Source organism: Vanellus vanellus, assembly GCF_965231255.1.
Source record: "Vanellus vanellus genome assembly, chromosome: 5".
Classification (NCBI taxonomy): domain Eukaryota; kingdom Metazoa; phylum Chordata; class Aves; order Charadriiformes; family Charadriidae; genus Vanellus; species Vanellus vanellus.
The window spans coordinates 77,095,269-77,110,548 of record NC_138910.1 but is presented as its reverse complement, the minus strand read 5'-3'; positions in this window follow the sequence as shown (position 1 = coordinate 77,110,548).

The following is a 15,280-nucleotide window of genomic DNA, read 5'->3' as shown; positions in this document are numbered from 1 at the left end:
TAATATTCAAGCTACACTTCCCCTGGTGCAACTTGAAGCCATTTCCTCTTGTTCTATCACCTGCTACTTGACAGACAGGTTGACCTCCACCTCTCTGCAGCCTCCTTTCGGATAGTTGTAGAGAGTGATAAGGTCTCCCCTGAGCCTCCTTTTCTCCAGGCTGAACAACCCCAGTTCCCTCAGCTGCTCCACATAAGTAAGACATGTGCTCCAGACCCCTCACCAGTTTCGTTGCCCTTCTTTGGACACACTCCAGCACCTCAGTGTCCTTCTTGTGGTGAGGGGCCCAAAACTGAACACGGTACTCAAGATGCGGCCTCACCAGTGCCGAGTACAGGGGTAAAAGCACCTCCCTGGCCCTACTGGCTACATTATTCTGGAGACAGGCCAGGATGTTGTTGACCTCCTTGGCCACCCGGGCACACTGCTGGCTCATACTCAGCCAGCTGTCCACCAACACCCCCAGGTCCCTCTCTGCTGAGCAGCTTTCCAGCCACTCCTCCCCAGGCCTGTAGCGTTGGCGGGGGTTGTTGTGGCCAAAGTGTAAGACCCGGCATTAGGCCTTATTGAAACTCATACAGTTTCCGAAACTCGTACATCAACCGAAGCCGGGTAACACGGTACAGTGCAGCAGCCGGATTGTGTGTCGAAGCCCTTAAACCGTGTGTAAACTCTGACTTGCAGCACTTCATATTCGTATTCCTCTCCAACCTGTGTGTCTTACTTCCATTTAAAGTCTTAACGAATTAGGGCCTCACCAAAGGGACGTTACTTGTATTTTACTGATCAGAAGATAAACCACAAGTCACACATAATAAAGGGTGTTTTCCCCGATTCCCAGGCTTCTGAGTTAACCTCGAGACAATGCTTTCTTTAATAACTCAGCAGTATATTGCGAAAATAAACCTGAATTTGGCCATCCGTGTTAAAAACAAACAACCCAAACCCTCTTTCATGAGAAATAACAATCTTTTGGCTAAATTTTGTGTACCTAAGCAGCAGCCCTATAACACACCAGTCATGCCCACTAGATGTATGCAGCAGTGTTACTAGATAGCTGGGGAGATCATTTTTTGCTTAGGCTGTATTGCACGTTATGGCGTCAATTTAATTTTACAGTCTGCTTGATACGACGGCTTTTATGAGCAGCGATATCAATTTACATGTGTCCTACTGAAAGTTTGTGCGTTATTATAATTTTCCAGATCTTTCCAATGCATGCTGCAAATAGTTGGCTTTGTCCCCATGGACTTCAGTATATGTCGCATCAGGAATTTACTGATTAATTTGAGAAACGGTATATTTTAATAATCTTGCAAATGTTTTCTGACTAACTGATGATACAGGACATCATCCCACCGTAGCATTTTTGGCCCGTTCTTGTGGGTTGTGTAAATGACAGTGATTTTCACAGCTGGCCTTCCCATCAGTCCTTCCTGCTGCCTAGAGATTAGATCTTCTAATCTGGTTTTATCATTTCTGTGAATGAGCCATACTGACTTAAACCGCTCTGCTCTGCTAAGGCCGTGGAGCGCTTCCAGTCTGAGGATGCCCTCTCAGATGTGAGCCTTGGGGCTAGCCCGACCGTGGGAGCCGCGCTCGCATCCTCTGTAGAAATCTTTGGAGACCTGCTCTCAGATGAGAACGTTAGTTTTTCACAACACGCTTAAGTAGAAATCAAAATGTTTTTGCCAAGTGTGCTGGGCTGGGAGGAAAAATCTGGAATACGCGGATGTAGGTGGAATCTCATGAGCTTCCCCGGAGAGCCCTACCACCATCATGTATGTGCAACCCAGCGATTGCAGTGGCAAAGCTAAATCAGCAATAAAATGAGTTCTTGTTGAGTCCATTATTGTCATAGCTGGACTGGGCCGGGGGGTGTTGAACAAGCAGGAAACAACAAATGACTTTGGGTCTTGTTGGTGTGTGGAAATGGAGCCCCGCTACGTTTCACCACCATCTGAATTGCACATGTTCAGTGAAGGCGTTTGTGATTTGGCTGTTATCTCTGTACAAGGGAAAAGTAGAAGATAAATCTGAAGGTTTTTCCAGACGAAAGGAACTTATCGAGTAATACTGAAAAGTGGCGGCGCAGAGCCAAGCTCAGATTTGGCCCTTATTTTGAGCTGAGTAGAAAGAAACCGTGGCCAAGGATCAGCTGGAAAACCATTTAACCTTCTTGGAGACCGAACAGCAGCTTTTGCTGAGAAAGTCTCATATGAAATACAAGCATGAGAAAAATCAAGAGAGCAATGATTTACACAGTGATTGACAGCATGTCATGTAGGACAACCTACAAACTCACCTCCTGAAGGTTATACCGTGTATGATCTTGTACTCTGATGAGGTGGAGCTATAAAATATGAGAGGTTATAGAGGAAAAAATGCTGCTTCTGATCCTTTTCACCTCTTCTGACGTGCCTTTCCCTTACCCTGCCTGTGTCTCAAATTCTCTTTTAGACCTAAACTCTGTTAGGGCAAATGGAAATTTAGGGCTACCAAGATGATTAGGGGACTGGAACACCTCTCATGAAGAAAGACTGAGGGAATTGGGTCTCTTTAGTCTGGAAAAAAGACGGTTGAGGGGGGACCTGATCCATGCTTATAAATACTTAAAGGGTGGGTGCCAGGAGGATGGGGCCAGGCTCTTTTCGGTGGTGCCCAGTGACAGGACAAGAGGTAACGGGCACAAACTTGAGTATAGGAAGTTCCAACATGAGAAGGAACTTCTTTACCTTGATGGTGGCAGAGCACTGGAACAGGCTGCCCAGGGAGGTGGTGGAGTCTCCATCTCTGGAGACATTCCAAGCCCGCCTGGACGCGTTCCTGTGCAACCTGCTCTAAGGTGTCCCTGCTCTGGCAGGGGGGTTGGACTAGATGATCTCCAGAGGTCCCATCCAACCCTATGATTCTATGATTCTATGAAATAGAGGGATTAGTTCAACAAATTCACGCATCCTAATATTGAGGGCTTTTTTTATTTGTTGAACTCCTCACTGTTTGTTACATCTTGGTTCTCTGACCTCCAGCTCATGTTGTCACTTCCTTCACTCGAACACTTTCTAGTGCGCCCAGTCTGACTCTTTCTTTCTTTCTTTCTTTTTTTTATTTTTTTTTAACCTGCCTCTTTTCTTTTCTGATCCCATGGCCCCTCACACCTCCCTTTCCCTTCTTAGGTCTGTCTTTTTTTTTCCTGGCGCTACCTTGCTTTCTCTTTCCTCTTCCCCTTCTGCCCGTTTCTCTGCAGGACAGCCCCAGACTCTCCTTGTGCTTCGCCTTTATCCCTCTAACTTTGCTTCCTTTTCCTCTTATTTTTTTTTTCTCTCTAATCCAGGAAAAAATGAATTATAACTGTTTATTCTTACAAGTTGTCTTGACCTTCAGCTCCTATTCCTGCTTTTTTGAGATCATGAAGTCTTAGGTGGATTCCTTCCACTTTCAGGGAGGCTTTCTGCTGAGTGACCTCCTGCTCTGGTCCACATCCTCAGTTCCTGTGAGGAAGAGCTGGGACAGTCCTCTCTGCTGCTGAGTATCTTTTGGGGAGAATGAGGGCCACCATAAGTGCCTCTCAAAGACATATTTGGGAAAGGATGGAAAGGAAGGAGGAGAAAGTAATTTGAATCTTGGAGAAACCTTCTGGGCAGTTGGGCCGTCACACTTTTCCTAATCCTATTCCTTTATGTAAAGACATGAGATGAACATAGCTTCATTGCTGAGCTAGGATGTCTTTGACGGATATCTCGCAGGATGTTTGTGATGACTTTTTGATTAATTGAGGAATTGTATTAATTTCAATTGTATTCTCTCCATAAATGATGGGTGCTTTTTTTTTTTCTCCTTTCTAAAGGGATCAGAGCTATACAGATGAGAAGCAGCAGGTGGGATTATCGGCTAATGGCTATTTTAGCAATTTAAGGCACGTTGGGGCTATTGTACAGAGATTCCCCTCCAGTGGTTTAAGTGAGCTGATTTTGCTGTACTGTGGCTAAAAGGAAGAAATAGAAATCAGATCCGTCTCATGCTTAGCTGTGCCATGTAATGACTCTGGATAGCCAGATCTCTATGCTGAACTGCACACAAATTTACCATTTCTTTTGTCCTGCGGACTAGCTGTGATATCCAGGTTGGCTTTGAATTCCACCTCTCTCTTCAGTCCGTAGTGACCAGCCCTTTACGCAAGGTCACGATGCAGGATGCGCTTGGATCTCCATGTGAAGTAGAGACAATTTTTATTCCTAAGGCAGTCCTGGTGCTTCTTGAGCCCTAGTGAAGAAAGCACGCGGGGGGGTTTGTGGTGCTCATAGCTGAAAGTCCTGAGTCCTTGCTGCTTCTTCTTCATTTGGAGTCCAATACGAGTTTTCCTATTTTTATGGAGGATGAGGCTGGTGACTGTAGGTTTGCTGCAGGGTTGTTATGGGACTCCTGAGAAAAATCCCACAAGAACTAACTTCAAATCCCATTCTACTCCAGCTGCAAAGCAGAGCTCTTGGTCTGCCTTCTTTACCATAAAAATGGAACAGCGTCTATTAGGACAGCTTTCCAAAATAAAAACCCTATCAAACCAGAAGGCACTGCAGATGCACTGCATTTCCAGTGGCAAAAGTGAAAGTCGTCACTTAATGCATGATTGGAAGGCATTTCAGTATTCAAGATATGCAAACCTGTGGGACATGTACTTATGACTGTTTGATATTTCCCAGTTATTTTTAGCTGATGTATCATCTGATGCAAATCTCTCTTTATAAAATGCAGAGTAGCTTGAAGAAGAGAGCTCCTAAAGCCGTGGTTCAGGCAGCATTTTATCAACCTTTGCAATTCAGGAAGAACTAATTAAAACTTAAGGGTCTGTCTCAGAGAAATTGGAGATGCAAACATCTGCTAGGCTGCCTCTTGCATCCTGTAGGGAGTTTGTACGCTTTTTATAGCAGCTCTTGTCTTTGCACAGCACCTAACGCAGAGGGGGTTTGGGCCGTTGCTTGGGATCCCTTGGCACTGTTGCACAGCGGTTAGTTAACAAGAAGACGTTGTTCCCTGTAATGTAACGCTGCTATTATTTCAAATATTTTGTTAAAGTTCTTTAATCTCTCCTTGCGATCATCCCCTTCTGCATTTTTAATTCTCGATGTTTTAAATGAAGAAATGCTGAAATATGAACGATTAGATAAGGAAACACGCAACATCAAGAAGCTCTTTGCTCAAGAGGGGCTTTGAACGAGACCGTAGTATTGATTTGTTAAAACAGAGCCTGTGTTTTATCGGCAACGCAGACACCGAATGGCATTGTGCACAACAAATATATTTACAGCTTCTAACAGGAAAAGAGCCCCCGTTTCAGTGAGGTGCTTCTGCAGGCTGGCTGTCGTGAAAGAACGAAAAGAGGGAGTCTTTTTTTTTTTTTTTTTTGTAAATGGGGAATGATGGTGTAAGTCTATGAGAAAAAGATTCAGCTCATTTCAGACTCGAGGGGAGCTGGTTTGCTCCTGATTCACAGTGATTCATGACCTGTCATGCGTCAGAGAGGGATCCAGCCTGGCTCTGACAACATGCGTGACCTGAGCGGTCTTCTAAAACAGCAGTGCCACCAGGCAGGGTGACGGAGAAAGGACCAGGAGGGGAAGCTGGACTACACCTCCAGGAGGGGACAGCCCATTGCATTGCTGTGCAGCAGCGGCAGCAGTGTTTGTCTCGGGGGAAAAAATCAAACGAACAAATAACTGGGGCTGTTGGCATGGGGGTTATCCAATGCTTGCTCCAGCATGGCCTCAGCCGGCGCCCGAGGGAGACAGGGCATCACTTAGGGGTCTGCAGGCTGCCTTGGGACCACGTTCAAAGGGGGAGATAATTCTGAAGAGTAGGTCCAGCTAGAACAACCTTTAGCTCTTCTCCTGTGCCCTCAGGCTGGGGGTTTCATCCATGCGCTATAGAGACCACATTTGCACTCAGACATAACTGGTGAGACTGTCCTCGCCCTGGTATTTTCCTGCCCAGCATGGCTGTACAGACCCACTGCTCAAAGGACAGCAAGCTGTGGTGTTTCTTTCTGGCAGATTTTGCTTCATTTTATCATAAACCAACACCTAATCAATTTAAGCTGAGCTTTACTACGACGGGTCTAAACCAAAATGAAGTCCTGCCACCCTTCTGTAGGGGTTCACCTTATGTTAAACTTTGGCAGTTGTCCCAAGTGCGGGCTCTCCCGTTCCTGATGTGTTGAATGATGTTGCCCAGCATCATTCAAGCACCTTCTGCTGGGTGGGAGCTCTGTTTTCCCTCAGATGGGGACTTATAAGAAAGATGAGGAAAGACTTCTTAGTAGGGCCTGTAACGATAGGACGAAGGGTAATCGTTTTAAACTAAAAGAAGGTACCTTCAGACTAGATATAAGGAAGAAATTTTTTACGATGATGGTGGTGAAACACAGGCACAGGTTGCCCAGATGTGCAGTAGTTGCCCATCCCCGGAAACGTTCAAGGTCAGGTTGGACGGGGCTCTGAGCAACCTGATCTAGTTGAAGATGTCCCTGCTTATTGCAGGGGGGTTGGACAAGATGACCCGGAAGGGTCCCTTCCAACCCAAACTGTTCTATGACAGCCATGCATTTTGGGCCTTATTTAACTTCTTTCTGTCCTGCAGAATAGCAGTGTTGAAATGGGGGAGGAAAGCGTACACATGGGACTGGGTAGTATGTTGAAGAAACCAGGTAGAGAGTAAATAGCATCTTTGATCAAACTTTGAGCTGAGTATCGCTCAAGAAGCCCAACACAAACGCCCCTCCTCCGGGTGGAAGGATGCGGCAGCCCCCTGCCTTGCGTCCTGATGGCTGTTTGTCCCTGCAGCACTCTCTCCAGGGACTCTTTCTCACCTCAGGCCAGGGGTAATTGCAGTTATTCCACAGGCAGCACCAACCAATGGGTTTTCTTAACTACACAGCAGGGATGGGCCTGGTCTGACTAAGGTCGGTTGAGTAGGTTTGTTCTTCCCACATTAAAGCCAATTAACTTTGCATGGGTATGAGTGAGAGCAAAGTTTAGCCCAGCTTGTCTTCTCCGTGAAATGGTTCATGTTGGCTGAGTTTGAGTCCCACGTCTTTCCTCCAGGCGGAGGCTCCTGTACGCGTGAAGGCCAGGCTTACACGGGGCCATTAGAGCAGGGGAAGGGCTTTGATCTCAAAATCACACCATTTGAAATGGCAGATGAAAAAGAGGAATTAATAAAACAGCAAGCGAGCCTGCAAGTGAATCATTTTAGCCTCTCCCACAGCCGTCTCCCTCCCAGTGCCTCTGAAATGGGAGCAAGACTCCAGCAGGAGCCGTGCATTACTCCAAGGGTACCGAGTTGCAACGCTCCTGATGGCCTTGTTGCAGCAAGAGCAGGGATGTGCCACCTTTGGGAGGGGGGGATGCCAGCGGGGGCAGAGGAAAGCAGGATTAGCTGTGCATGGGAGCGCAGCACTGCTCCGGGAGAGAGGTGGTGATGGGGAACTGGGAGCCAGAGCAGGAGGCTTTGGAGGAGCAGGTCTGCACAGACTCCAGCACTTTTGCCCCAAGCTGGATGCGTGCTGTAGAGCCGCTTCGGCGTGGCGTGGCGCCCAGGCAAATTCGGCTCCACAGCTTCCAAACCAGACCTGACTTGCACCCTGCCAGCTCCCAGCAGGAGCGGAGCAGCCTGCGCCTGGTGAATAGACGTGCCCTGAGGATATATCTACATTGCAGTGCAGAGGTGAGACCTGGGCTTGGTGAGGCAGACCTGAGCTAGCTCTTGGGAGCCGCGGGGCTGCGATGCACTGGGGGCAAGTGGGGTGTGTGTCCCTGGGCTCTGGGAAGGGGGTGCGGAGGAGGAGAGAGGTTTCCAGCCTGGGTGAGCCTCATGAAACTTCTGAGGAGTGAGGCTGGGAGGCGGAAAGACTTTACGGGCTAGCATGAGCTGTGCTTACCTGTGGGATGGCCATTCCCTAGATGTCATGCAGTAAAATCATGACCAGCAGCACGGGGGAGCGGACAAAGTGGTAGCTCTGGCGTTTGGGTGAAATACATTGCCGTCTTCCTCAGGATGCATGAATCTCAGCGTTTGACTGAGGATCCTCAGCCCCGTACCCTGGCGCTGGGACAAGCCCCAACCCTTCAGTCGGGCGGTTCATCTCCCAGAGACCAAAACCATCTCCACGGGGTGTGAGAGGAGACGAGGGGTGCGGCATTCAGTGGGTGCCCAGCGGTGGGGCCGGGGTGCATGGGTATGAGTGGCTGCAGGCTGTGCTGATGCTCTAAGCTCTGTTTGTATGAGGACATATAACAAGAAAAGAGTAAAAATAGTAGAAACAAGTAAAACTAGCTTCCGGTGAGAAGAATACAAAGAGGTTGATTGAAAGAAGTTGCAATGCATGTGAAACTTCAGGGTTATTTTTCCTTCTGCTTTCCTTATTTTCTGGTTGCAAGTCGTATTTCTGTATTTCTTAAATGCCAGGCTATTTTCTGCCCGTTTTCCCTCTACCCACCCTGCACCTCGTGTAATCCATGAAGAAAGTTCTTATGTTTGAATTCACTGTGTTGGCTCCTGAAAATCTACCCAAGCTTTCCTTCAAAAGCAGGAGGACAGCCCTGCATGGGATCCATGCTGCCCACTGAAGAGGTGGCTGTATCCTTATGTGCCATTTTGGTTCGCTTTACAGTCAAATGAAGAGAAATAGGCACTTCCCACCCTGTGGCAGCCCTCTCTTATAAAGCATTTCAAGGAAACATTTTCTTGCCGCTGAGTGGAAAAAGATTTTAGGTGGCTCCAGCAGATGTTATCCTCTGAAGGAGTCCCACCTCCTGAGTCTGTGCTGTTGTATCTTTGCTTATTCCTGAAATTATACAATATTATAGAGACAGAAAAAAAAAAAAAAAAAGAGGTAGAGAAGGAAATGGTTGGAAGAAGCTTTATCGACCCAAATCACAGGTGATTTTTCAGTGAGGTCTTGGGAAATACAGCCTGGTGTGAGCAAGCAGCTTAAAGCCAGAAAGGTGGCTGCAGCCCCTGGAAGAGGAACAGGGGATATCTCCCTACCCAACAGCTCCCGGCACCTGCGAGACTCCTCCGCTCTCAGCATTGAGCACTAGATGGCATCCAAGGGGGGAATTTGGGCCCACAAATGCAGTCCTGGGCTCTGAAACGGTAATTGCAGCTGGATCCAGAAAAGAAGATCTCATCTGGATGGGGGAAAAACCCAAAGGGCCAAGGAGGTGGGCTTTTTCCAGCTCCTGCTTCCATCCCGTTGGGGTACAGCTCACTCCAAGGTCTGCTCCACCATCTCAGCCGAGCGCTGGGCCACAGGAGCAGGACAATAACGCAAGGGGATGAAGAGCAAAGGCGTAGCACACAAGTCGAGGTGCATTAAAGCCTGCGTGGCTGCGTTCGCCCACATCCTCTTTTTCCCCCGAATGCTGCCAGCCTCCTGGGTGCTTGGATGGGCAGCACACCGCATATGCTGCCGTCTGTCCATGCGCCATCCCTTGGTGTCCCCTAAGGTGTGCAGCCTGGGGACAGCTACAGCTGACTGGAAACGCGGCTGCTCTGAGTTGGAAAACATTTCCTAATGAGGGAATTACTTTTGCTTCATCCACCTTGTTTTCTAAATAAGCCAAGTTGTCCCTAGGACATTAATGGGCTTCGGAAGAAAGTTAGAAGCACCACAAGAGATGGCTCTCGCTCGGGTGATTTTTCCTTCTCTTTTCCTTGAAGGTGTCTTTCTGCTGGCGTGGGATGAAGAGGGGGAGTGTTCAGCATCTCTCCCTGTCCCATGTCTGTGCCCTCCTGGGGTGGAGCGTTCAACTTCAGCTCCAGGCAGGATTAGCCCCCCAGCGTGGGCATCAAGATAGTTGCTTTAATCACCTCTCAAACAAACAGCGACAATGAACAAGCTCCTCGGGAGAGGCAGCCGCGCTTGTCCCCATGGCTCAGCTCCGGTTTGGTACGTGGGGCCCGGAGCCAGCACCCAACCTGGGGTTCGAAGGCGCTGATGTGTACGGCCCAGAGGTGCAGGCAAAGGTGCGAGGAGCCAGACGGGATGCCAAAATGAGTAAGTGGCCGTGGGCGGCTTGCCTGCGGCTGCAGGAGCCATGGGAAGGACACCACACTCCCTCCCTGCCTTGTTTGCACGCGGCAGGTGACCTTGAGTTTAAAAACTTAATGAGCGCTGTGCAATTACGGGTGTCGTTTGCATGTGCCCTGTCCCTGGTTAGGAGGATACTGAGTTGGAGGTCCCGGTGCGTGTTGGAGGTGACTCTCTCCTGAGCCTTTTCGCGTTCTCTCTAGATGAGCGGAGGGGTCTCAGGGCTGCATCACCCCCTCCGGCACTGCCCCGCTGCCCTGCCTGCGCAGGCAGCAGCCAGGCAGACCGCGGCAGCAGGCAGGAGCTGCCCTGACCTTATCAGAGAGCGAGTATCTGCAGCACCCTGCCTCGCCGCCCCCACAGCCCTGCGAGGGAGAAAGGATGGGGGCAGGCGCTCGATTTCCCTGCTTGCTTAATCACAGGCATTCACTCCTGGGTGTAAATTTGTCTTGCGATTCGCGTGACAGGCGGGGAAGGAGCTGTCGGGGTTCAGCAGTTGCTTCACTGCCTGGAGGTCTGGCACCGACACGGGCTGGGACTCATCACCACCCAGAAACCATTTTCCCTCTGAAACACCTTTGTGCTTACACTTTTTTTTTTTTTTTAATTTTTTTTTTTTTCTTTTCTCTCTTGTGTTTTTCTGGTGTGGCGACAGCTTCAAGCAGGGACGCAGGAGGGCTTTATTGAGGTTCAGTTGGAGTTTGAAAATAGTTTTCTTCCCAAAAGTATATGTACCTACAAGAAATAGCTTCAACCCAAGCCCTGGGTAGCCCAGAGTTACTACAGACTGCTGTTTGTGTGCCCGTTTCTTTTACCTGCAATTACGGGGAAATTGCCATCGTGTAAGCAGCAGGCTGTATGAATAGCTTTATTATTTATTATTATTAGACCTAGATGTGTATTTTCCTTGAGATCGTATCTGCACAAGAAGGCACAGTAATAATAGCCTTTTAGACTGGCCAGGTTTAATTTCTATGGACCGTAAAACTTTTAAAGCGAGGTGCCGTTTATTGCGCTTTTTATTTTATTTTATTTTTTTTAAATCAATGGTATTGAGCAGACAGTGACAGCAGAGAGACCTCTGCGTTGTCCAGGCTGAGTTCTTGTAAGGGCAGGCGGTCATGTTGTGCTCGCTCTCCTCGGCTGGCATCAGCAAAAGGGTCTCTTGTTACAGCCTGGTGCCAAGCTATTTTAGGAAGCAAGATTCCCCTTTTATGGAATTATTTTTCATGTGAGTTTACGTACTGAGCTCATTTGCACTTCTGTTTTTTTCTGTTTTGGTCTCTTCCACCTCTTGCCTTCAGGTAGGGTGTGTGAGCCAGAGGGCAGCAGCTTCTCAACTTCCAACTGCAAGGTGCTACCTCAGTATGGAAAATGTGATGAAGAATGGGTCAAAAAATAGGAAAATAACATACTCAGTACCATTTCATTGAAGTCCCATAGGAAGGAGTAGAATCGGGGCTGGGTTCCTTAATGCACATCGCGATCTACGGGTATTTTTTGGGCCGATTATTGGGTGCTTGTGCCCATGCAGTCGCAGAGCCACCCGGGCAGCCATCTCTGAAAAGGAGATGAAACAAAACCAAAGGAAAAGGGTGCCTCGTCAGATTTGTGTTATTTGTGCTTTTGATGTCAGGTTTGGTACCCCAAAAGTCACCTCATGGTTGGTTTTTTGCTTCGCTTTCCAAGCAGCTGGTGGTGGCTTCGCTAAGAGCAGAAGGGCTGCATGTGTAGCTGGGGAAAGGCGGGCAGCCCAGGACAGCTAAAACAAGAATCGTAGAATCATAGAATGGTTTAGATTGGAAGGGACCTTGGAGATCATAGAGTTCCACCTCCCCTGCCATGGGCAGGGACATCTCCCACCAGACCAGGTTGCTCCAAGCCCCATCCAACCTGGCCTTGAACACCTCCAGGGATGGAGCTTCCACAACTTCTCTGGGCAACCTGGGCCACTGTCTCACCACCCTCACAATGAAAAATTTCTTTCTAATATCTAATCTAAATCTACTTTCTTCCAGTTTGAAGCCATTCCCCCTCATCCTATCACTACATGCCCTTGTGAAAAGTCCCTCCCCAGCTCTCCTGTAGGCCCCCTTTAGATACTGGAGGGCCGCAATAAGGTCTCCCTGGAGCCTTCTCTTCTCCAGGCTGAACAGCCCCAACTGTCTCAGCCTGTCCTCCCAGGAGAGGTGCTCCAGCTCTCGGATGATCTTTGTGGCCCTCCTCTGGACCTGCTTCAACAGGTCCATGTCTTTCCTATGTTGGGGGCTCCAGCATAGGAGCTGCGTTTGGAGAATGCATAGGAGATGCATTTGAGAACTCAAAATGCCTCACTTTGCAGGGTCTTTTTCTTTCATTTTTGAATCTCAGTATTTCAAAACAATCTCGGTGTTTTGAAACAGAAGGATTGTGATATTTGCTATTTGGGGTTGGCAGTACCGGATAAAGGAGATAAAGAAGCCCGTGACGGAGCACATGAGCTATTTGTGATCTATTGTGCAACAGCTGTCAGTGAACCTGTGTCTTTGTGTGTTTAAAGTGTATTTCCTGACATTTACTGGCAATTTTAAAGGGATTTCTATTTCGTAATCCCTGGTTCAGAGCAAATTTGCAGATTTTGAAGATCAGAAGAGACCATTAATGCCATAGTCTGAGGCTCTGGGTAGCTTAAGCCACCTAACTTCATCCTCTGCTGTACGGAGCCCAATACTTTGTCTTCAGCTACAGCACGTCTTCTATAAAGGCACGATAAGAAGGTGGAAAGAGCAACCACTAACGCAATTGTTTGTTCCAAGATTTGATCATTATCACTATTTAGAATAAAATGGGTCATTTACTTCTCATTTTAATTTGTCTGCCTTTGGCTAGAAGAGGAATTTATGCCCAAACACTCATATAAAAGCAAATAATTTTTTTTTTAGCCCTTTCGAAATAAAGCAAAAGAGAAGCTAGGTATATATTGCTGTGAATCTGTGTGGCTTTACAGAGAAAATAGCATCCTTCTAGTGGTTTGATGCTGTAGCCTGCAAGGCAGCTCGCGTGCATTTGGAAAGTCATTTGAGCTGTGTTAAGGCCAATATCATAACTTGAGCATTGTTTCTTTCACTGGCTTTTCTTCTTTATAGACATTTCTTCAGCCTTTTGAAATCCCATGTCCCAAGCAAGATTGAACTGGCACAGAAAAGTGAAGCGGGAAGGGAGGGCTGTGCAGTTAAGGGGGAAAAAACAAAAGGCATTTAACTGGAAATTTGTGTTTGACAAATGGGAGTGGGCCTGGTTTGACCCCTTCTGGCTATTAAAAGGCTGTATTGCAAGATAATTTGGGAAAATATTGTAGCTAGGCAGAGGGTGTGAAGCAAATGGTTCGTACCGAGTCAGTAATTTAAGTGCTGCAGTTTTGCAATGGGCTACTAAACCAAACCGTGGATCCCACCACTCCTGAGTTTTTGGGCCTGGCTCTTACCACAGTGTCAAACAGCCCGTGTGAAAGTAGTCAGAAGACAAACAAGGGAGAAAAAAAAAAAATCCTCCTCAGAGCTATAAATCCATCTTCTGTTGTCAGGAGCTCGATCGTTTTTGGCAAGACTTTCAAAGAAAAGAGTATCGAGATCCTCTCGATGCAATAGGAACATTACGATATTAGGTAGGTATTATGTAAATCCATACTCCAGTGGAGTGCTAGATAAGAGAAATGGGAGCAAAGAGCAGACTTTGGAGGCTGTTGGTGAGATTCCTCTGTGTGTGCTGTGCCCCTTGAAGGCTCAGTGCAGAACTCGCAGCCCATGGGGACGTCGAGGTCCTGCAGCCCCCTTCTGCTGCTGGGCCACTCGAGGGGTTGCTGCAGCATCACCGTCTAAATTTCGTCACCTTGCGGTACAACCCAGGCCACAGCGCTGCGACGTTATGCCTGGAAAACCTCTTTTCTCCCCATTTTTGTTGCGTTCCTTTGTCGTTTCGGTGCAGGTGAAGGAACGCTCCTCCGTGGCAGAACGGGGCTGTGCAGCCCCTCTGTGACCCCCTGGGCATTGCATGGCACGGAGGGATGGCCGGGGTTGCAGCAAACCCAACTTGTGTGCTGAAGCAAATATTTGGGGAGAGTCCAGCTTGGCCCTTGCAAACGCACTTAAATACTTCAGGATCGCTGACAATGAATTATCGGGATAGAGACTTGAGAGCAGATAAGCCCGGGGACTTGTGCATTGTATACAAATACACGGCCTGATCCCCACATCTCACGTGCGGCGGCAGGGAGAGGGATGTTGGAGCTCTTCCCTGGCCCATCTCCATTTCCATGTCGTACAGTTGTGCAAGACAGGATTGAGAGAGGGACCCCCACACGTGGGGCCACGTGCTCCACTTCCTTCTCGCGCTGCTTCATCTCTTGACAAGCCCCACCGGTGCTCCGTATGTATTTTGCTTAAGTTGCCTTTCCAAAGCCTCTCCCTGCTTCCACCACTTACGCGCCCAGACCCTTCCAGTACCAACCCATGGGAGCAGCGTCTTGGCTCGTGTTCAGAAGATGCAAGCCCGTTGCACGCCGCCTTCCAGGCTGCTCCTCGGCTCAGCATCGCCTTTCCCGCTGCCCCACGGTGCCGGTGGCCAGCTAGGCACCTGCCCCATCGTCACCCATCGTTAGGGGCTTCACACTTTGAAGGTGATGCCAAAAGCTATCGGGTGGCCCATAAAATGGTTTGGTCTAGACGTGGAAAAAGATTTTTTTTTTCTCTTTTTTTTTTTTTTCCTTTCACTTTTCATTTGGATGCTGAGCACTTTCAACCAGGTTATTGAGATCGTTTGCAAAATCAATCCAGGTTGAAAAAATGTAGGTGGACCTGTTTACATTATAAACCGCAAATGTTTGTATCCTGCAACAAACATCTGGGAAGTGTCCAACCCAGACATTACAAACGTGTTAACTACCCCGAGTTAACCGGTAATCAATTCGGGGCTAAAAACTCGAGTGTGGACCTTTCCTCTGAGACTGCTGTTTATAACGGGGCTTTCATTTAGACCCTGACCTAGAAGCGTAATTAAACCATGGCACATTCTTGACTTTCAAACAAACTTCTGGGAGCTCGCCAGCGCAGAGCACAGACCCAGGTTTCACCAGGTTTGAAACGAGCGGCGATGTACCACCTCCTTCATTAACTGTTGTTGACGGTGAAAATGCCTGCCCGGTAGAAATTGTGAATT